Source organism: Pezoporus flaviventris, unplaced genomic scaffold (assembly GCF_033815535.1).
Source record: "Pezoporus flaviventris isolate CSIRO_AGI_PZ_B2104156 unplaced genomic scaffold, CSIRO_AGI_Pfla_v1 ptg000011l, whole genome shotgun sequence".
Taxonomy (NCBI): Eukaryota; Metazoa; Chordata; class Aves; order Psittaciformes; family Psittacidae; genus Pezoporus; species Pezoporus flaviventris.
The window spans coordinates 684,429-707,827 of NW_026892559.1; the positions used below are offsets into that span (position 1 = coordinate 684,429).

Here is a 23,399-nt window from a genome sequence, read left to right on the forward strand (position 1 = left end):
CAGAACTACTACAAATGATAGAATGTAAAGTTTCAAAGTATTTTTTCTATTTTTTTTAATAGCTTAATTGACATCTCGAGTTTCAAAATGTGCTAGTGGTTTAAACATGGCCTGGTCTTTTCTTGCGTATATTACTGTTTGGTGACCTAGCTATCTGTCGTTCAACACTCATTAAAAAGTAGTTAATAGGTGTCCAGGTCTAGGGACATGAAAGTGGGAGAAAAGTAGTGCTCAGTGTTTTTTTCATTGGGGAAGGGGAGAAAGAAGACATTTTTACTCATGACTCATTTTCTTGGTTTGTGTTTGTCTGAAATGCTAGTTAAGGTCTTTATGGGATCTTAAGATGGATAGGAGTTAATTTGAGAGTAGTTAAATAAGGAGTTACTTCAGGTTCTCCAGAAACATGTACGGAGCAGCAAAGCTGGTTAACTCACCAGGATGTAGCTCATAGTTATTTTCCTGTCTGGAGTTGAACTTAGTGCTAAGGATGTGAAAATTGGTACTAAACACCTGATAGTTTAGTCATTCCTCAGTATTTTTTCACAATTATTTTGGTGCTTTTAGCATACGCTATAGTCAAGCACTTCACTGTTAAGTTAGTTTTTAAATACCTGTTCCGATAAATGATCTTCTATAGTTAATGATAATACACTACTTTTAAAGAAACGAAGTATTCTAGGCAGATCAGGTTCTCAGGAGATGAGGTTTGTCCATGTTTATTATGTGTGTTTAATATGAAGAACTATAAAAAACAAATCGGTAAAATAGGGGATGTTAACCCAGGTTGACTTCTGACTTGAGCGAGCTGTGAATTGTAATTAGTCATGGGGTTTTCCTGCATTAGGATAAAAGATCAGTGACAGAAATAATGACAATGTGTGGTCCCAGGTTATGATGAAATGCAGGTAGGTAAGTAGCACATAATTTGCTTTATTGCTAGTGGAATTCTCGTTAGTGTCAGATTTTAATTCATAGTGGGCTTTCTTTATTGGGTAGGATACTTAAGGTCCTGAGAACATTTGGGCACTTTATAATGTCTGAAAACTTCGACAACAAATTTTACTTCAATGCATTTGTTTTGAAAAAACTGTGAACTTCTGCCATACGCTCACTTCCATCTGATGAATGCAGATTGATAATGTAATGAGATTTCCTTCCCATCCCCCGAACAGTAATCTTTCTGGTTTTCTGCAAAATACTTACTCTTATGTCATCCTGACACCAGTCTTACAGTGATTACTGAGGTTTGTGTTGGTGTGGTTTTTGGTCAGTTATTGATTAATTATAGATGTTACTAACTCATATCGTTCAAAGCAAGCAGAAACACTTTTTTACAATGAGATCACTGAACTCCTACTCTGTGTTCACTGAAGGGGATGAAATTTTATGTCGAAAACATACTGTACCCAACATGTTCTGTGGTGATTTGTTCTTGTTCGTTTGGGCTGTTTTGTTTGTTTGGGGTTTTGTTTTGGTTGGGCTTTTTGTGTATTTTTGATTGTTGTGGCTTGGGGGGGGTGGGGTGGTTTGTTTTTGTTTTGCTTTTGCCTTTTTTTTTTGTTTTTCAGGATCACATGAAGATGTTGTAGAACAGCAGGATTAAAAATTGTCAAGTTCTTTTGTTTTTTTTAACCCTCTCTTTACTGGGTACATGAAAAGCAAAACAGCTTATTTTTTGACATTTACTGTAAAGAGTAGTTCTTCACATGTATCATGTTTGAGTAAAATACCCTATATTCACACTATGGCTTTCATACAGTACCATTTGTTGCCCATGGTTTTTTTTGTGAGCTGGGTAACCTTACTCCCCTATTACAGAAAAGTCACAGGGAGATTGCCAGAGTTCAGAGGAAAGCTCTTGTCACAGTGTCTTCCCTTCCCTCTGGTTTTGGTTTACTTTCCTCTTTAACAGGCCATTTTGAAAAGATGCTGAACAAAATGGCTGGCCCAGAAGGGAGCTGCAGCATTTTGCTGTATGAGGTGGGTGGTGTGGTTTAGGTTTCTTTTTTCTTTCCTGAAGTGGGTGTTGGAATGCATGAAGTCTAGTAGGTTTTGAAACCTGTGCTGTGTATGGAACGCATCCCTGTTTCCAGAAGTCCAAGTACACTCTACAGTAGTACTGGTAGCTGACAGCATGATCTTTTCTGTCTTCCCTCCCATGGTGTTAATAACTTGTTTGTCAGTCAAAACGAAAATTAAAAATACAGATTTACCTGCATAGAGACAAGGCACTTCAGTAGAGGGGGCAAAAGGGGGAGTTTTTATTAAATACATAAATTAGATGCTCATGATTTGAATTAGAAATAGTTGTGTATAATTAATTAATGACTTCAACTGAATTGACTGCTATACATTTTTAATGTTGAGATGCATTGTCAGACTCTGCTCAATGTTCCTGTGTCTGCATTTTCTCCACTTCTGAGAGGTGCTGCATTCTAGAACAATTAGCTTTGTACTGCTTAAAAGTGAACTGGAAGGGTAAGTTTTCAGAAGTAAATGCATTACAAATGGGTTAGCAGTCTCACACAGACTTTCAAAGTGAGACACCCAATTATTAGTTCATTAGTTTATTCTGAAGGACTGTATAGATTCACAAGATTCACTTTTTTTTCTGCTAAATGGTGTATCCGATCATAAGAGGATTGTTCTACTTTGTTTTGATTTGTGCTCCAAGTATTTGGCCAGTTTTTCATTACTAAATCATATTTGCTTGGAACCATTCTAACATGGCTTGGTTATTTTTTATGTTTCCCTTAAAACTCAGAATTGTCTAAATTTGCACAGCTGCATCTTCTCTTTTGGTAGGTATTTTGGGAGCGAACAATCTCAGGCAGGATTTGAAACGAACTGGAATGGACTGCTAAATTAATGCAATCCTGCGCAATGCATGCAAATGACTTTCAAACAGCTGACTTGTTTGGTTCTTTAGGTGGTAGAAATAAATTATTACCAAGCACTTGGAACTGTTTGGAATCTTAAATACTTAATCACATTATAACTATTATTAAACAGTTAAATTGGATCTTTATTTTTAGCTATAAATTTTCTGTCTTCAGAGGAATTGCACATTAAGGCAAATAGTTGATTTCCACATCATCTTGATCTGCAGGTTAAGATCCTTGGGTTTTCAGTATTTGTTTAGTAAGTAACAAAATTATTCATGAAGTTTGAGAAAAATATGGTTCTTTCTTAAGATGACAGGGAGTCAAAACTGTCCTTTTCCCTTTCTAAAGGACAGGCCGGGAGTGCACGGTTAAACTTACTGCCTGGAAGTTCATTTTACACTCTGTCCCTTTCCTACAGTAGAAACGCAGATAGAACTTGTGCCAGTCCTTCCCCCCTTCCTTTTCCTGCCTTCCCTGCTCCTTCTGTTGATACATGCTCCTGCTGTAAAGCTGTCTTGAAATAAACCACACTGGCTAAGGTAATGGGTTGGTAAGTCTGTTCCCTACTTCAGAAATGAACATTATTTTCTGTGTCTTTCAAAGACCAATGTGAGAAAAACTTGGGAGCTACAAAGCTCTGGCTCGGATGTAAATTTTTTGCTGTGTTTCATGCTTTGGAGAAAGGGGGTGTTTTATGTTTTGGATGTGTGTGTGTTGCCTACAGAAGGCCAAAGGCCTTTAATCTGTTCTGCTCTGGTAGCTGTGGGTTTTTTTCCTTTTCTTCCTCTCTTTTTTTAATTATTCTTTTTAATCAAGCTACCGGTGAGACATTTCATTATAGGTGGTTTGGTTTATTTCATTTTAGACGAGCTTTATCCATCAAATGCTTTCCTACCTAGAATTGTGTGTGAATTACGCACGTCACTGTGGCAGCCTTTTCCGTACCTTTCTGAGATGACTCAACTTACATTTGAGGATGTTGTCATTGTTATGTACCAACTGAAACCACACAGCTAATGGTAATTATTTCAAACACCATTGGCCATACTGTGTTTGACTGTAACATCTGCTCTTGAAAGGCACTTCTGATGACAGACTAAAAAATTGTGCATGTGTTCGCGCAAGAGTCCTGTTCCCTGGATTGGAGAAGGCAAAGCACTGACACAATGCTCAAATGGGGTAGGCAGGAAGACATTGTATGTAATGACAGTTACTGGGAATTTAATGGAGTATGCTACTGCTTATTCTACCTTCTGAAGACTCTAACTACACCACCTACCCCCCCCCCCCAAAAAAAAAAGCCCCCCACAAAAACACCACCACAAACACCCCCCCCCCCTTACCCCCCCATCCTAATACCCCATAACCGCAGCTAAAGTGATCCCTGTGCTAGTCCTCAGGGTGAGCTGGGCAGCTGCAGCTGTGTGCGGCTTAGCAAGCCCTCTGGTTACTTCAGCTCGCCTCTAGCCCTGGGGCAGCCCCCGTCCGCCGCTTCACTTAGCTAATGCGTTTCTGACAGCTAAACCGATAGCTCCTCCTCTGTGTTAAAACAAGCGTTACGCGAGACGCCGGGTGGTGCAGGAAAGAAGGCAGGGCTGAGCGAGTGCGGTGACTCAGCGCGAACGTTCTGGAAGCGGGGTGGTGCCTCCCCCAGACGGCAGATGGAGAGCTCGCTCGTGGGAGTATCTGGAAGCTCTGGCCTGGACTTCCGTGAGAGGAATGGAGCCGAGGATGGAACATGATCCACGTGAAAGGCTCTTATTTTGCAGTATCCGTTTTTCTGTGTTGAGAAATCATATTGTTATTCTGGTATTTGTGCACAAGGGTGTGGAGGTGGGGAGGAGGTATGCCTCTCTGTAGGAAACACAGTGGTTTGGTGTTTTTTTTTTTGTGTGGGTTTTGTCTGCTTTTTTTAAAGCAGCATTGGTGCCCTTTATTTTTAAGCTCAGAGGCTGTTCATCTGATGTTTCATTCTGTAAATGACAACAGCATCACTGGAAGATGTATTCTGCACAGTGGTTAAACGTGCTAACATAACACGCATCTGCCTGAAACTAAATAAAAGATACATGTGAGGTAAAAGAGCAATACCAGAGCAGTTGTATACTTAATGGTTGTCATTTAAATGTGACAGTCATTCTGGGAAAATAATTGTTTTTCCCTTAAACATCACTTTAGGCTTTTGGATACAACAGCTGAGGATCAATTTTTAAATACTTTCAGACAAAAAATCAGTATCTTTTTGACATTACAGACGAGCAAATTCTGTTAAATAACCTAGAACCAGCCTTACAGCAAATTTCACTCACACTGGGAAAAGGGGAGGTATGATTTGACTATGTATAGGCTTGACACTTGGCATTCCGAAGAGAACAGTGTAGAGAACTAGAAGAGGCCTGTGGTGAAAAGCACGCGCTTACGGTCCTGAGGCCCTGTGTTTGCCTTGCAGGAGCCTACAGGCATCAGTCTCCCATCACTTACCGCTAAATGGTGCCAAGCTGCAGCTGCAGCAGTGTTTTGCTAGATGTCAGACATTTCTGTGGCTTTAATGCGATTTTATTCAAGGTTTCACAAATTCATGTTTACAATTAGTATAATAACTAGTACATTTATTTGCACTTATTTGTTGCATGCTGTAAAAATTTCTTATAAGGCAGCAAATGAGATGAAAAAGGTACTGGTGAATGATTCATCCTTTACACATACACAATAATAAGCAAAGCCTAGGTTTTGTTGTTTTTTGAAACTAAGCACTTAGGTAATTTCTGTAAGTACATTAACATATCATATGAACATATGTATTTATAACGTGTAAGTATATTTGTTAATGTATTTGGACTCTGACTGGAAAAGATTAGAATGAAGAAATTACCTATTTGACATCAGAGTGAGGCTGAAATCCAAGCTCCTGCCTCTACTTGGCACTGTACCTTTTACCTAAAGAAGGTGTAAGTCCATGGCCCTGATTTTTGCTTTGTTTCATCTAACGAAGAAAAAAAATGAATGTGAAGGGGAAGCAGCAAATTAAATGGCCATACATGTTACCCATCAGCATTAGATTAAAAATGGGTCTAGTTTACCTGTAGCTGGTATTGGTTATTGGTAAGTTGCAAAATGATGGAACTATCAGTTTAAGAAAAGCTGGTTGCTGAGCATCGCACATAACCTTTTTTTTTATGCTATTTCCATTACTACAGAGGGCTCACCAAAATTGCTGTGACTAGTGCAGTAACACATCCTACTAGGAACAGGCTTCAAAGTGGAATTTCTTTTGCAGAGACTCTTTAATTTTCGCTTGTATGAACAGTAAGAGCAGCAGCTGACTTCTGGCCCGGATCTGGATTATTAGTAAGCAAGTAACTATTACGGTGTATTCTAGAACCCGTAGTAGTCTGGCAAGGAGAGGTTTTGCTTAGCAATATTCTGCTGCAATTGATTCCTGAAATGAGGCCCCTTTATGTAAATTTTCACTGGCGCCAGCTAGCTGTAACTGCAGTCTGGCTGCGCGTCGGCAGCACCTAACATGTGTCATGGACTTCTGTGTGTGGATTGCAGGAGCACTCTGGTTTCTGGACTGTAAGAGTCATGCTGATGAAAATGAAAAGATGCACAAAATAACCTACGTGTAATTAGATTGCTAGTAAGTGAAAATCCTGTGAGGAAATTCAAGCTTTCTTCTTTCTTTCCTTTGTAGTGTGCTGTCTTGTGCTGTGCTGTAATAAATTTATGCTTGTTGGTACTACTGTGTGGTATGTGGGAGGTACTTCACTGCACATAGTTGCTGCAGTGCTAATAGTTGGCAGCACAGAAGGCAGTACAAAGAGTCCGACTGGAGGCACTTGCAGTTGCAGCGTTTCCTTGGAGGCTGTGGCATGCTCAGTGAGCTGCAGGGGCACTCCTGACACCTTCAGCCACTTGTGTGGAGAAGTGGGAGTTCCAGCAGGCTTTAACAAGCAGATGCAGGCTACTAGCAGAGATGTAGGACAGCATAGCTCAGGCTGGCTAAAAAATAGTACTCATGCTGTTATGTAAACAAAACAAGATCTTAGTATCAAGATGGCCGACCTGGAAGTCTACTTGTAGCTTGTGATACTTATGCAAATGAGCTACAAGTCAGTGGCTTACTCACAGGAGGAAGCTCATTTTGCACGTGACACCTTCTCGCCAGGTAAGAGAAGCAACTTGTGTTCTGCATTAATATTTTAGAGGCCTTTGAAGTTATTTTTCCACTGAGGTGTCCATCCCCTCTTTGGCATAATGCCATGAAATAAATTCAAGTATGTGTTTTCTGGGGGGCCTGGAAGTTGTTTGTTCTTGCTGTAATTGTTTTGGGGTTGCTGTTGTTAAGAGGAACATTAATAGTTATTGTGAAATGTTTGCTTCAGTAAAACTGATCACTTTAGAAGTATCAGAAATATGAGTAGAAATATGAGTATGTAATTTTTGCTGCTAATGGCACTGTGTTTGGTTGGTTCAAACCCAAACCTGTACTCGTTTGTTACTGTTACTGTCTCTATAGTGACACCAGTTGATGCTTAGCAATACTATGAACTTATCCCTGATAAGGGTACAGAGTTAAGAAGGTTGAATCCACCACTGGTGTTCTTTTTGGCATCATGGTATTATGAAGAAACATCATCATTTGATTGTAGTTTGAATTCTCTTCTTTTTGAGATGGGAAAGCTGTTAATTATTGGACATTGAACTGTTGGCCATGTGTCTTTTAGTATAAATGCGCATTCTCAAGTGCATTTATGTAAGATTGAAAAGGTGTATTTGTAAATAGGGAAACGGATCAGAATACGGCTTTTGTCTCATCTCCCCCCTCAGAAGACGATAAACTTGCCTTAAAGCAGCAAATTTTAAATTGCAGTATTGCTAATTACATAATATACTGCATTGTGGCTATGCATGTAGTGCATGAAATGACTGCATGAGGCAGATGTGCTAATTCTGCACAAACATGGGTGAGTTGTTTTTGTTTTACAAATCAAAATTTTGACAGGATGGGGGGCTGGAAAGGGGAGATGGTAAAAGAAAGTGGCTGGATCTGAGAAGTCTCTGAGCTAGAGACAAAGAGATAATTCGAGATGCATGAACAGTTCAAGGAAATGGTTACTTAAAAGGCAGGCAGCAGCTCAAGGTAGGCATGTGAAACTGGCAGTAGGTGGGCCTTGCCTGGTTGAAGGAAAAAATAGATTAATCAAAGAGAATAAAGCTAAAAAGGTAGATGAGCAAAATAAGCAGATTATTTATGTTTAAAATGGCAGTAGTAGGGTCTGAAAGTGCTGAAGCCATTCTGAAATGGACTGTGAATTAAGGCTAACAGAAAAGATGTAAGTAGAGCAGGAAAGAGAACTATTACTGGTTGTATTGGGGAGGGGAAATTTAAAATTTAATGATAATAAAGGTATACTTAAGTACTGATATGGCAGAGTAAAATTCTGCATGCCACCAACTTGGGCCAAGTGAGTCTTTTTTGTAATTATCTAATTTATTTTGGTACCTTTATTAAGTTTGTTTTAGTAGTAATTTAAGATTTAATACAGGATACAGTTCTGCTTTTCATTTAGAAGTCTGGTCTATATACATGTCCAGACTAAAAAAACAACAAAAATGGTATGTGGGGGAGTGTGTGTGTGAGAAACTATTTAAATATATATATATATATTTATGTTAGATTTTCCCCAAATAAATGACATTAGAAATCACGATTAAAAACTATATAAAGCTGGTCCATAAAGGGCAAATTCTGCCTTTATGGATTAAAATCTGTCTTGCTTTCATTGCAGAGTGAATGAAGCAGTTCAGGACCCCTTACTCCTTTTTTGTAAAGTGTAAGTACAAGGAAGAGTAGAAAAGGCATGAAAATTAGAAAAGTGATGAAAAAAATGTTGCTGAGAGAAAACCATGACTAGTCACCTGTATTACTCTTAAAAAGAATTTCTCAATTTTTAACAATAACATGATTCAAAGTGAAAGAGAAGTCAGATTACGTGTTTTGGATTTTTTTTTTTTAATAAAGTGAGATTATGTTATAATATCTTGCAGGTGATTTCGGTACTTAAAATCTAGAAGTTACAAGGAAGATACTAAAGAGTGCATGATAGACCTTTCTTAACAAAGGCTATGAACAGGTCTTTGTAATTTGCACCCAAGAGTTCTGAAAGAATTGGCTGAGAATATTTATTTTCTGAGGTGTCTTTCCCTATAAGGGAAATACATTGTGAATTCCAGAAGACCTCGAAGGCTTGCTTAAAGAACGTCAAGTAGGATGACCCAAATAGCTGTTTATTCTCTCATCAGTCTTGGGGAGAAATAATGGAGGGGCACCTGAGGAAGTCAGTAAATGCAAAAGAATATTATTAGAATTAATGCTGACCTGGTTTAACAGAAGTAAGACTTTATTAAATAAAATCTTAATGTTACTTGGTTTCGAACAAGGGTGCTTGGTGTAAATACCTTATATTTGAAATGCTATTATGCCTTGATACAGTCTTTTTCTTAAATAACAAACAGCTCTTCCCCATCCCCAATCACTGTATCAATAAAACGTTACATTGGTTAAAAAGCTTTTTAAAGCTTTTGAAGGGGCGAGGGGTAGGAAGCATGCGCCAAGTTTTGTTGCTTTACAATACCAATCAAAGAAGTTACTTTTGTTAACTTACAGAGGATAGGAGGATTGACTTTTACAGTCATCTGGATAATTTGCTTTGTGGAGCCCACTCAAAGTCTGCTATTACACAGCAAAATCTGAAGTTGTACATTTAGGAACCATCTGTTACAGAATATATCTGCTTACCAGGAACCCCAACCCTGGAATTAAGTAGGGATGATGGAGAAAAAAAAAGGTCCCAAATAAAAAGTTAATGTAGAGGGGCTGAAATTCTTGAATGCAGAGAAAGAGTAATGATATCATATGCTTCACTCCTACTAATCTGCCTGGGCTATACTGATAATGTGGATTCTGTTTTAGCACAGGTTACAGCCCTGTTGTCCATAACGTTTTTTTACGATATTGAAAAATTAGGAAGGTGTCTGGGAAAAGGCACAAAAATTAGTCTGGCTCAAGAACAAAATGATTTAAAATAATTTAAAATTATTTAAAATAATGTAGAAGTTAAACCAGTAATTTAGGTAGGAAGGGACTTACAGAGGTCATGTACTCTGACTTCTTCAAAGGATGGTAACTTCAAAATTAGACTAGGTTGCTCCAAGGTTTGTCAAGGTGAGGCTCAAAAATTGGCAAGTGTGGAGATTCCACAACCACTCTAAATAAACTTTGTGGTGAAGAACTTCTCTCTGTATCTCTCTGTAATTTACTTCGCTGCAAAGCTTGTCAGTGTGCTGTGCATCTCTGAAAATAGTATGGCTTTGTCTTCTCTATGAATGCCAAGTAGGTTGTTAAAGAGAGCAATTAGTTCTCCTCACTTAGCAAATTCAGTTCAGTAATTTCAGTTCATCTGTCATGTTCTCCAGCCCTTAACTGTCTTGGTGGCTCTCCACTGGACCTGAGTCCTGGAAGTGGATGTACCATATTTCATCTGTAGCTTCACAGGCACCAGAGTGGAGTAATCATTTCCTTTGATGGACAGGCTGGTTTTGCTTATGCAGCCCAGTCTTGAGTTTTAAAAGAAAAAAAATAAAAAGTAAAATAATAAATAAATAAATAAAGCAGTAATTCTGTTGAAGCTGCATGGGGAGACCTCATAACAGCCTTCCAGTATCTGAAGGGGGCCTACAAAGATACTGGAGAGGGACTCTTGATCAGGTACTGTAGCAACAGGACCAAGGGATAATGGGCTTAAACTTAAGCAGGGTATGTTCAGGTTAGATATAAAGAAGAAGCTCTTTACTGTGAGGGTAGTGAGGCACTGAAACAGGTTGTCCAAAGAAGTGGTCAGTGCTCTGTCCCTGGCAGTGCTCAGGGTCACATTGGAGAGAACCTTGGGCGAAATGGTCTTGTGTGAGACATCCCTGCACATGGCAGGGGGGTTGGAACTGGATGATCTTAAGATCCTTTCCAACCCTAACCATTCTAGGATTCTGTGTTCCTTTGGAAAGCAGAAATGACTACTCAGATAGGCTCTCCAGTCAGGGTGGGGGAAGCTGGAGGCAGACCAGCTAATATTTTTAAAAGCAAGGAGTGAATTTTCTGTGTGTTTTGCCTTTACAGAAAGACATCTAATCTTGATTTGAAGACAGGCTTCAAAGTAAAAGAATGGCCAACCTATTGCACTTAGATGGTATATGGATTTGGAACAGCTGATGTATTACATGCCATCTGTCAACTCTGCAGCTGGGTTACATGGAATAATGCTGGAATTAAGTCTTCCATGTAATCTGTATGTCTGATTATGGGACACAGTTAACCTAGTGGGGACAGTTACCTAGTGGGGACCTTTATCACTAGTTTGGCTTGGAGCTTCTTACATACTCTTCCAAACCATGCCCAGCCTTATACTGATGTGGTGAGACCCCACAAAAGTCGTCTAGGTCTTCTGGACCATGTCATCTTGTGGCTCTTAGCCAGATAAGATATTTAGATGATGAGGTCAAGAAAGTTAGCCAATTTTGTATTAGCCAAGGAAGTGCCTTTCTGGTTTCAGCAAATGGACAGTTAAAGCCATTTAATGGTCTGATGAGACTAGAAATGGTTCTTTTGTTGTCATGCTTTACAAAGTCTTCCTTAATTCTAGGCGTTTGGTATTATTGACCAGACATATTGCAGTGATTCTGGATACTTTTGCTGTTTCCTCCCATCCCCTCTTTTCTGAGAGGAGAGTAGGCAAGGCTTAATCTCCATGCAGCAAAACTGTTAAGTGAAACAGTTATAGAGTCAAGTTGGAGTCAAGAAAAGTAAAATACCTAATAATATTTAGTCGTACTGGGTAAAATGTTACCTTTGTGTAGTCAGTGATTTTATATTTTTTTATTTACAATTGTATTTCTCTTCTGTTGTGGATTTTTCTATTAATTTGTGGTTAGACCTGCCCTAAAATTTCACCTTATGTGATGCTTTCCTTTTGCACTTAAATCTGCTTTGTTTGTGGTTTGGGTTGGGTTTTTTTGTTTGTTTTGTTTGGGGTTTTCTGTGGGGTTTTTGTTTGTTTTTGTTTTGTTTTGTTGGTTTTTAAGGAAAAGAACAATATTTAAAGCTGTGAATAGTACAGCTTTTGTATTGCCTTGTTCTAGAACTTCAGTGGCACTATGATCAGTGACAAGTATAGCTATCAGTGGTATTGTGGTATAGGCCTGAAATATGTATGTGTGTGTGTTGGGGTGAGAGGGGAAAAGGTCCTTTGTGTTCTTCATCAGCAGCCTCACAGAAAGAAGGGTGAAAGCCTTGTTTAGCTGTTCTGAATAGAACTGAAGTTTACTAGGGAAAGATCTGCTAATTGGTGCTGCAAACAATGAATATGTTACTGAAAACAGTTATGAAGTTTTCCAGCTCTGATTGAGGTAGAGCATCAGCAATTTCTAGTGCATGCAGTTAGTTTCATTATGGGACCAAGAAGGGGAAATTATGAATATCTGTCACACATGGATTTGCTGTTGTAAGATGTGATGGACGGAGAATTCTGAATGTGTTGCAGCCCAGGATTTTGTGCTGAACTGTCTTAACAGCAAGTATTACATACTTCACAACAGCAGGGAGAATGAAACTGATGTCTCATAAGCTAGTTCTCAAAGTGAGAAAACTGTAGGATTGCGTCTGCTTTCTTTCATTGGCTGGGATAAATCTAGTATGCATGCTAGCAAAAGAGCTGAATGTGTGTTCCAGGAAGCATTGCTTGACAGCATAAGACAAATTTTGTAAGTAGCTTGTATTCTTCAGACTAGGAAATGATCAGTGAACTCGATAATGGAGAAGAGGCATTGCAAAACCAAACCCAAACCTGTTCACTTGGTATAGAAAATCCAGCTATCATATCAAAGTAAAAATGCTAAAATGTAGCTTTAGTGCCACTTGAAGTAGATGATGCAGACTATTGGTTTGGACATGCTGTGATTATTTGTAACTCAGTATAGGACGTGAGCTTCTTTTAGGGGGAAGGCTTTGCTTCCATCCTCTAAAGAGAAGTTACTGTTTCTAACAAAGAACTAGCTTTCATTTAACAAGGATATTGGAACAACAGACTGCAGAATAAATAATACACTTTAACAAATGCAAACCTGATAAACTGGCTGATACTTGATCTGGGAAAAGTTAACATTATTTACCCCTTAGTAGCTACAGTGTTCTTTTGCTTGTATGCAAAATCTGACTAGCTTTTGTTCTCTCAGCACAGTTTACTTTTTGGTTTAGATGTTATTTTAGTGTTTTGCATTTGGTACTTTGCTTTTTGTTTTCTAAATCTCAAGTCTGTTAATGAAAGCAGCATGTATCACTCACTCACTAGTCCCTGGTTGTGGCCGACCTTCCGTAGAGGAAGGTGGAAACACTTTGGTGATCAGTACTTAAAATTGTTTGGGTTTTGAGAAGAAACCATTTGGGTGTCCAACACCACTGTCACCATCATCGAGAAGGCTGATCCAGACAGAGTGTCTGCACAAGTACTGAAATCTGTGGGCACTGTGAACCTGAACTCACAATAGTAGTATATCAAGATGTGGAGCACATTGCTTTGAAAATTTAGCATAAGTGGACTAAGTTTACCCAAAACCCCAGCAACCATGTGCAATTCTTAAATTATAGGGTATCTCTAACCATGAAAGTCCAAATGCATAAAATGGCATCATCAATTTCCCAGGAGACTTCTGCATTATACTGTGCCATATGACTAGTCAGAGACTTACATACAAACATACTGTAGTCTGAATATGATGTCAAGAGATTTCACTAAGCTTTTGCATCTGGGTACCATTTGTGGGAGTGAGAACATTTTTTTGGACACCAAATTAAACAGATACATTCTAAGCTTTATAGCTTTCTCAAAGAATTGCTTCTTGATTTGCAGTAAAGTTGAGTTCCATGGAATAGAGAGGTTTTGATAATAAAGCATTTTCAGACTGAGGGTAACTTATAGCTGGGTTTCAGTCTTCCTATTTAAGACTCCTGTGTTCTGGGAGAACACGACAATGTTATGTATTTTACAAAAGATTAAAAGATGTAGCTTATTTTCTGCTGCCTGTCAAGCAGGTGTTTTATTTCATAAATCATCTTCACTACTGTGCATCAAATCACTTGTTTGGGAGAACAATCATCAGGTTAAACATGTTTTATATAGTTGGAAATACACAGTTGAGAGTACAGTATTCTAGATAAGTGGCTGCTCAAGGTCTTCAGGAGGTGAAATTATTAACTCTCTTAATGTCCATTAGAAACATAATGAAATTTCTCTAACTCTGTTTTGGAAAGGTGGGGGACCTTGATACTTGCAAGATTTTAATACAGAATCTTTCTATAAGCTCTTTTGAATCTTTAAGCTCTTCTGAGTATCAGCATTTTAAATTAGATGAAACAAAACTGTAATGGTGAGCTTTGCATACGAGAATCCATGTTTGTTATTAGTTGCTTCTCTGCAAAACTTGGCCAGGCTTCTTATTTGAGTGAAGAAAAAAAAAATCAATCTAGAAAAGATACCAATTCACTCAAGAGCTCTTTACCTCAGCCATTTTCAGAGGTCAGATAAGCCTTCTTTTATGTACAGTGTGGAATTTTCATTAATTTGTAACTGTTACTGAGCTAGTTACAGACCATGGAATCTGTGCCCTTCTGTGAAGCGCAAGGATCACTTTGAATTGATCTTTGCTTTTGATGTATTAAACATACGAAGAAAATGACATTTTAGGAGTTTGATTCCCTTAAAAGTGTACCGCAAAATACTAGTTTTATTATATGCCTTAGGTGGTACCCAAGAGACTTCCTCTGCAGCAGCCAGACCGTTTGTTAGTAGCTTGGAGACACGAAGGAGGTGTTTGCTGTGAGCTTCCTACACTTCTGGAGTTTAGCATGAGTTAGCTTTCAAGGATAGGATCCACTTCACAAGTACAGTCGTGTAGAGCCATTTAAGATGCTCTAGGATGTGACTTGCATCTCAGCTGTGTTTCCAGAAGGGCGCTGGTCTTCTCTACATCTTGTGTGCTAGCTTTGTGCAGATTCCAGAGCATCAAAAACAGCACTAGTTGCCTGTGCTTGGGCTACTGAATCTTAATGCTGTGTGTTCCAAAGTTCCTTGAACTTTCACATTTACCACAGTTTATTGTAACCTCTGTATCCTGTTGTCCTTAAAGTTGGAAGGTCTGAGCACTTCAGAACTCTTCAGGTAAAGCATGGCATTGTACTTTGCTTAAACTAAGATGCACGTGTTTGGATAATGGAGCACAAGTCGATCTGTTTTTCCCCATCAAGATACACCATTTTCTGTTCCGTGCTCTCATAAATTTGAATGATTTGGTACAACAGATGAATTCAAGAAGCAGTGTCTGAATTTTTTTTGATTTATCTTTTTTTGAAACTTTTCATAGGAGAAGCATTCTGATCCTCAGCAAAGATGCTGAAGCACTGAAATAGTTATTTTTGCTTTGGTTATTTGGGGCTTTTTGTCATGTTTATTTCAATATCCTTGTGAAAAAAAGGTGACACAAACAGTGGCATTTAGAATGAACTTGTAACTTGTGGAATATTCTTAGAAGCAGTGAATTTATTAATCAAAACTTTCACTCTTCAAAATGAATTCAGTATCAGACTAACATTCTGAATAGGGAAGTCCCTTACTTGGTAAAATATGCCCTACACTGTGTTATAATGGATCAAGAATTGATCCGAAGATACTCACATTCAGTGTTAAGCTTCACAGAAAATGATGCCAGCTCTTAGGAATTCATAATTTGTCATTCATCTAATCTTACCTTTTCTCTCTTACAAGACAAGCTTTGTAGGTGGGTTTGTTCCAAAATTGTATGTATTTTCAGATCTACTAAAATCTTTCTCCCATTCTTTATTTTACTTAAAAAGCAATGATTTTGTGTGGTATAGATTTTAAGGTTATGAAACGTGTTCCATATCCATTGTGAACTTGAAATGTATTGTCTTCTTAAAGCATAAACTAGATAAAAGTTGTCTTTTAAAATAAATTTATTTACCTTTGTATTTACTTCCATGTGTTACTGAGTCTCCTCTCAGTACCTGCTGACAGGCTGAAGCTTTTTTCCTAAGAAAATGCAAGAGGCAAGACTCTTGTGGATCACTTTATCACAATTCCTGACTTCTGACAGTAGATTTTACAGAGAAAGACTCATCCCTGAATCTCACTTTTCAGTCAAGAAAAGGGCAGGTAATAATGCTGTTTTGACAGGGCAAAGTTGTTGATCAATAGTGGAACTGAAATAGAAACAAGATCATCTTCAGCATCAGTCTTGCACTTTACTCTCCAGGTCACACTCTGTTGTGCTAAAGATAATGCCGCATCCTCGTGATTTGTCATTGTGCACATGCATACACACATACACAAGCACACAGGTACTGTGGCTAGAAAACTATCATTAGAGTAATCCCAAAGTTTTATTTGGGGGTTGTCCCCATGTAGGCTTAAATTATAGGTTTAAACTAATGATAGTGTGTGTGGCTTTAAAGTCTCGTAGTAGAATAGAGCAAACTGTTCTAACTTGCAAACACAGAGAAAGGAATGTTTGGCTGACGGGAAGGAACATCGTGGGACTGATAACTAAGGAGACAGTAAATAAGACCAAGGATGCTAGCCTTCAAGATGGCTAGCAGAGTGGTGCCCAATGAGGAGCGAGACTGGAACAGAACAAAAGCAAGGACATACCAACTGCTAACTCAGCATTAGGACCTTGGGAGCATGCACAAGCACTGAGTTCATTCAGTAAACATAGTGAGGAAGACGATTGATGAGCACCAGAGACACACACTCAGCAAGAAAGCGTATATGTAATTAGAATGCAGATATTATAATTAGCTCCTGGAAATCTCATTAATATGTAAGTAGTTTACTCCAAAAGCTGTGAATATGCATGGGTATGTTGAACATACAGCCACTTCTGGCAAGCATTCACCTTTGCAAAACTGACTTTTGTGGTAACACCCATACCCCCTGCAATTCCATGTGATTATGAGGAAGAGTAATTTGATGACTTTTTTTGCTAAAGTAATATTTATCCATAGGGATACATGTGTGTTGTCCTGCCAGCAAACAGGCATACATTGCACTGAAACTCCAGTTGTCCAGCAAGGCATAGAGAATTTGTTGCTATTACATTCTTGTCATGAAGACCTCTGTTTTGTTCTCTCCTTTTTTTACATTTTGTGCTTCTCTGCTTTTACAGACTGGTGTATCTTTGCTAGTAAGTTCTGCTCTTGTAGTATGGAGACTTTAGAATCTCCAGGCCTGAGGCCTTCACTGTACCTGGATCTTGTGTAAATTTTCACACACTCCTTCAGACTGACAGATATTGGTAGAATGTATCAGAAACTACTCAGACCTGAATTCGGTATGTATGCTGTCTGTTTCATCTCACCTTCACTGCCTGAATAATCTGAAAGATTGAACTAAGCAGATCTTTGTGAGAAATTAAAGCCCCTCCTATGGAACCTCACATTTGAAGAAATCTTGAACAGAGCAGCTGAAAAGCCAGACCTTCAAAAGTAGAGAGCAGTGGCCAGAACAGCCTATAATGGAAGAATCTGAGCATTTTAATTCAATTTTTGGTGAAACTGCCTCTATGACTTGATTGGTTATTGATTATCTTTCCGGGAATTCGGACTTCTAGAAAGGAAAGAAGTCTGATGAGCAAAGTAGTTCCTTTTACAGAATACCCTTTAGTATTTTTCTGGCTTACAGTGACACTTGAAGACAAATCTTTTGCTGCTTTTGGTTTATAACTAAGTATCTCATAATGTTGAACAGCTCAGACATCTCTATGGCAATGAAATTGCTCTAATGAGCTAAAAGTGTGGTGATTTGGGGTTTGGTTTTGTTTGATTGTTGAGCTTTGGGGATTTTTTGGGAATGGATATTTTTAGTTTGGTTTCTTGTTTTTTGTTTGTGGTTTTTTTTTTATTTGCTAGTGAGCATGGGGAAAGGAGGGTGCACAGCTGTGTGTAGAGGGAGGGAGAACTTGAGTTCGCAGTTCTGAGTATGTAGTCATACATGATAGAAACACATGTAAACAGCATAGCTTGAGGAATTTCACATACAGGTAGACACACACTGCGCACAAACTCCCCATCATGTGGTGGTAAGGTACATAAGCCACCAATAGCTGTGGCTTAAGTAGATTGAAAATGAGTTGGAAATAATCAGAGCTGTGATTTCAACATTTTTACATCAACCTGCTTAAGCAGCCCTTGTACCTTCCTGGTTTTAGCTATTTGGTCCTAGCCTTTGCCATCCTCTTCATGATGTTGGTAAAGCAAGGAGCTGGATAGAAGGACTGGTCTGAAGGGCTGCTTGAAGGGAAACTGGTTCTATTGCTCACTGCACAGTGTTTTACGAACTGTTTTGCCAACACAATAGAAATAGCATAGGGTGGAAATGAGGAACTGAGGAATATGGGTGTAGGATTTGTCACTGCAAAAAGGCATATTGATCCTTTACTTCACTGTCAACAATCCTGTAAATATGAGCAATAACTGTAGAACAGAATTATTTTATAGTTTTGAAGAAAGAGTGTTTTTTCCAAAGACAGAGAAAAATTAATTTTTTGCTTCCGAGGGTATTACCTAATTTTTGTTTTCAAAGTTTTTGGTTTGAAGGGGGTTGAAGTCTAATCTCTTGTATTGAATTTGGAAAGTATTCTTACTATTTTGGCTTTACAGAATGCTATGTTCATGTAGAATAACAATGAGAAAGATCTATAAATGTGTGGAAGTTGTGGAGTAATATGAGGTGTTTTTTCCTCACTCTGTCGTTTAGTCTGACTTAATAAACACCCTTCTGTTTTCAAGTCTAACTTCATTTGAAATGCTTTCTGTCTTAGGTCTGTCTCTCTTTTCATTTCTTCAGCTTTTTCAAATATAGTGCAGAACACAAAGCCACAAATGGAGAAGCAAACCAGATTTTGTCTTTTCTTATATTTAGTCACGTAGATTTCATTTCTTTTCTTCTTGGGGAAGTCTCAGGCCCTCTAAAGGCTTCAGACAGAGCAGGATATTTTTCAGCCTTTTTAAGGAATATCTTCCAAGAGGTGCTGGCAGACCCTGTGTTTTAAGTTCTCGACTGGGTAATAATGAGAAGATGCAAGAATTTAAGCTGACTGAAATAGTTATTTGGGTCTTTGGAAGCTGCTAAGGCAGTAAGGCAGTGACTAACAGGATTCTGAGATGGAGTAAGAAGCTCTAAAGAGCATTTCTCACTTTTCCTATCAACTTCAATCATCTTTCACAGTTTCCAAGTGAACCAGAGCTGTGTCATGCCAGCAATGTCAGCCCAGTTGCATCTCAGTTGAGAAAGAACTCTGATGGCTAGTTTTAGATCTCATGGTTTAGAATCTGGTACTCTAGTCATAGGCTGAACACGCCGACTGTAACAAAGGATCTCCAGTGAACAAAGAAGAGGTGTCTAGGAGGCCCCTTGTGAATTGGTGATCATGAGATGGTCAAGTTCAAGATCCTCAGGACAGTGAGAAGAGCATGCAGCAAGCTCACTGGCCTGCACTTCAAGAGAGCAGACTTTGGCCTTTTCAGGAGCCTGCTTAGTAAAGTTCCGTGGTGTCCTGGGTTCAGCAATAGCAGTCATTTTTCTCAGTCTTAGTAGCTGGTGCAGTGCTGTGGTTTTGACTTTCAGCCTGGGAAAAACGCTGATAACACTGATGGTTTTAGTTGTTGCTAAGTAATGTTTACTCTGACCAAGGACTTTCTAAGTCTCGTGCTCTGCCAGGGAGTAGGGGAAGCTGGGAGGAAGCAGAGACAGGACACCTGACCCAAACTAGCCAAAGAGGTATTCCATAGCACAGCATGTCATACCCGGTCTATAAACTGGGGGCAGTTAGCCAGAAGGGCTACATCACTCCTTGGGTCAGGCTGGGTCTCAGTTGTCGGGTGGTGAGCGTTTGTATTCTCTTCCCTTATTATTTCCCTTATCATTATTATTACTGGTGGTAGCAGTAGTGGTTTGTGTTATACCTTGGCTACTGGAGTGTTCTTATCTCAACCCGTGGGAGTTACATTCTTTTGATTCTCTTCCCCATCCCTCCAGAAGCAGGGGGAGGAAGAGAGGGAGTGAGCGTGCGGCTCTGTGTTCTTGGTTGCTGGCTGGGCTTAATCCATGACAGTTCTTTATGGGGCCCAACGTGGGGCACAAAGGGTTGAGATAAAGACAGATCTGACTATTTGTCATAAGCATTCATTGTTTCATATTAATAGTCACTCGTCACAATGCTGATTTATTGGCTCTCAAAGTTGTTGCTGTTGATCTTGGAGTTTTAGCATGTTGTACCTTACTTACAGCTGGTATTTGCTGTTTTAGTGTTTATCAGCTGGGGGGCTTGGGCTAAGGTTCTTGTTTCACTGTACTTTATGGTAATGACTTCTAATACAATAGACTGGTTGATCATGAAACTGGCCTGGCTTGCGTTCCCAGTTTGGTCATCACCTCTATACCTTGGCAGGTATATAATAGAAGTGTTTAGCAATTCCACATCTTTTTTCCCATCCTCGGGTGGTCAACCTATGAAAGAGACATTCCTTTACCTTCCCAGCCCCTACCACCAGACTATTTACAGCATCATTTGAGAGTTCTGAAGGTTTCGGATGGCCTTTGGGTACCCTTGAGACCTGCTGATTGTGATTGTGATGGGGATCACCATATTGGCACGCATACAGGGTGTGTTTTACCACTACCATTTCGTCTGATCTCGAAAGTTAAGCAAAGTCGAGTATGGGCCTTGTCTGGGGTTAAATGACGATATAGGAGGACCAAGAGATTTTCCCCAAGGCTGGACAGTCGTGAGTGGCAGGGTGTGTGGGATAGTATGGGCAAGTATCTAGGCCAGTGGGCCCCTCCAGTGCTTTGGAACTTCTGCACTGAACACATGCAAAATCCAGAAAAATTAGTAAAACACTTAAATGAGGTGTGGTCATACCAGAGAGGGACAAATCATTGGCAACGTGCTGGGGCTTGGCATGTCCTTACAGAGCCGTGTTCAACACTATCCAGCACCTTCAAAGGGAAAAAAAAAGTCTCTGGATCTGATGGCAATGCAACAAACAACACAGCTACTCCAACTCCAAATACAGCAGCTACACCAACCCTAGCGACAGGTGCAGCAGCTACTCAAACTCCGACTGCGACAGCACAGCTACACCAGCTCCAAGCCCAGCAGCTACACCAGCCTCAGTGACAAGTACAGCAGCTATGCAAACTCTTGAGTACAACAGACAACACAGCTAATCCAGTTCCAAGGACAGCAGCTACACCAGCCCCAGTGACAAGTACAGCAGCTACCCAAACCCTGACAGCAACAGACAGCACAGCTGCTGGTGCTACTCAAACCCCAAGCACTGTGGCTCCACCAACCCTGACAACAGATACTGCAGCCACTCCAACCACAGTGATAATCAGTGCAGCTAAACCAGAGGAGCCAGTCGTGCCAATATTGGTTGCCCCTGTACGCAAGGGGGAAAGCAAAAAAGAGGCACGAAAAGCAACCTGTATAGTGAAGAAAGATGAAGAAACAATGCACTTACTACACAGGACAGCATCTGATCAGGAGTTATTATTACGTGAATAAGAGGAAGAAGAAGAAGAGGATCCTTCTGTTGTGGGATTGCTGAAGGTTGAAGAACAAGAAGTGCCAGTTGTGACCACAACAGTGCAATGGTGGCAGTATCATGCCAACCGAGACTTTCTTGATTCCCATCCGTAAGGTCATCCGTAGACTGGAGAGCCACGGAGCAATCAGCAGGACCTGATCACCCTTTAATAACCCCATATGGCCAGTGTAAAAATCTAGTGAAGAGTGGAGACTAACAGTAGACTATCATCGCCTGAATTAAGTCAGACCGCCATTGAGTGCTGCCGTACCAGACGTGCTAGAACTTCAGTATGAACTGGAGTCAAAGGCAGCCAAGTGGTATGCCACGACTGATACTGCCAATGCATTTTTCTCAATTCCTTTGGCAGCAGAGTGCAGGCCACAGTTCGCTTTTACTTGGAGGGGCATCCAGTACACTTGGTACCGACTGCCCCAGGGGTGGAAACACAGCCCTACCATGTGCCATGGACTGATCCAGACTGCACAGGAACAGGGGCAAGCTCCAGAACACTTGCAATACATTTATGACATTATCGTGTGGGGTGATACAATGGAAGAAGTTTTTGAGAAAGGGAGGAAAATAATCTAAATCCTGCTAAAAGCCGGTTTTGCCATAAAATGGGATGAAGTCAAGGGACCTGCACAGGAGATTCCATTTTTGGGGAATAAAATGGCAAGATGAACATCGCCAGATCCCCACAGATGTGATCAACAAGATAACAGAAATACCTCCACCAACTAATAAGAAAGAAACGCAAGCTTTCTTGGGTGCAGTGGGGTTCCGGAGAATGCACATCCCAAATTTGGGATCCCAAGTTTGATTGTAAGCCCTCTCTTATCATGTGACCTGGAAGAAGAATGATTTAAATGGGGCCCTGAGCAACAACAAGCCTTTGAGCAAATTAAACGCGAGGTAGTTCATGCAGTAGCCCTTGGAGCAGTCAGGACCCGGACACATGTAAAACATGTACTCTACACCGCAACCGGGGAGAATGGTCCTACCTGGAGCCTCTGGCAGAAAGCTCCAGGGGAGAATTGAGGTCGACCCTTCGGCTTCTGGACTTGAGGATACAGAGGATCTGAGGCTCCCTATAACCCAACTGAAAAAGAGATACTGGCAGCCTATGAAGGGGTTCGAGCTGCTTCAGAAGTGATTGGCACTGAAGCACAGCTCCTCCTGGCACCCAGGTTGCGTGTGCTGGGCTTGATGTCCAAAGGCAGGGTCTCCTCTACACGTCATGCAACCAATGCTGCATGGAGTAAGTGGGCTGCACTAATTACACAGCGAGCTTGAATAGGAAATCCCAGTCGTCCAGGAATTCTAGAAGTTACCATGGACTGGCCAGAGGGCAAAGATTTTGGAATGTCACCAGAGGAGGAGGTGATTTGTGCTGAACAGGCCCCACCATATGATAAACTGTCAGAAACTGAAAAGCAATATGCCTTGTTTGCTGATGGGTCCTGCTGTATTGTGGGAAGGCATCAGAGACGGAAGGCAGCTGTTTGGAATCCCCTACAACAAGTTGCAGAAGCTGCTAAAGGAGAGAGTGAATCGAGTCAGTTTGCCGAGGTGAAAGCCATCCAGCTGGCCTTGAACATTGCTGAAGGAGAAAAGTGGCCAGTACTTTACCTCTATACTGACTCATGGATGGTGGCAAACGCCCTATGGGGGTGGTTGCAGCAATGGAAGCAGAGCAACTGGCAACGCAAAGGTAAACCCATCTCACTGCTGCACTGTAGCAAGATATCACTGCCTGGGTGCAGAACCTGGTGGTGAAGGTACACCATGTAGGT

At 40.2% G+C, this 23,399-nt stretch overlaps 1 protein-coding gene across 3 annotated transcripts in view; it reads left to right on the plus strand.

Moving 5' to 3' along the window:
- The window catches only part of ATF7IP (activating transcription factor 7 interacting protein), a 107,109-nt gene that overhangs the window by 10,173 nt on the left and 73,537 nt on the right, over window positions 1–23,399 (plus strand). The window contains exon 1 of one of the 3 annotated variants that reach the window (XM_061450638.1): window positions 6,572–7,053. The exons of the other annotated variants lie outside the window; for them this stretch is intronic. The gene's annotated coding sequence lies outside the window, so the exon portion shown is untranslated. Of the gene's footprint in view, window positions 1–6,571; window positions 7,054–23,399 lie in introns of those variants that run through there. 3 annotated transcript variants of the gene reach the window in all.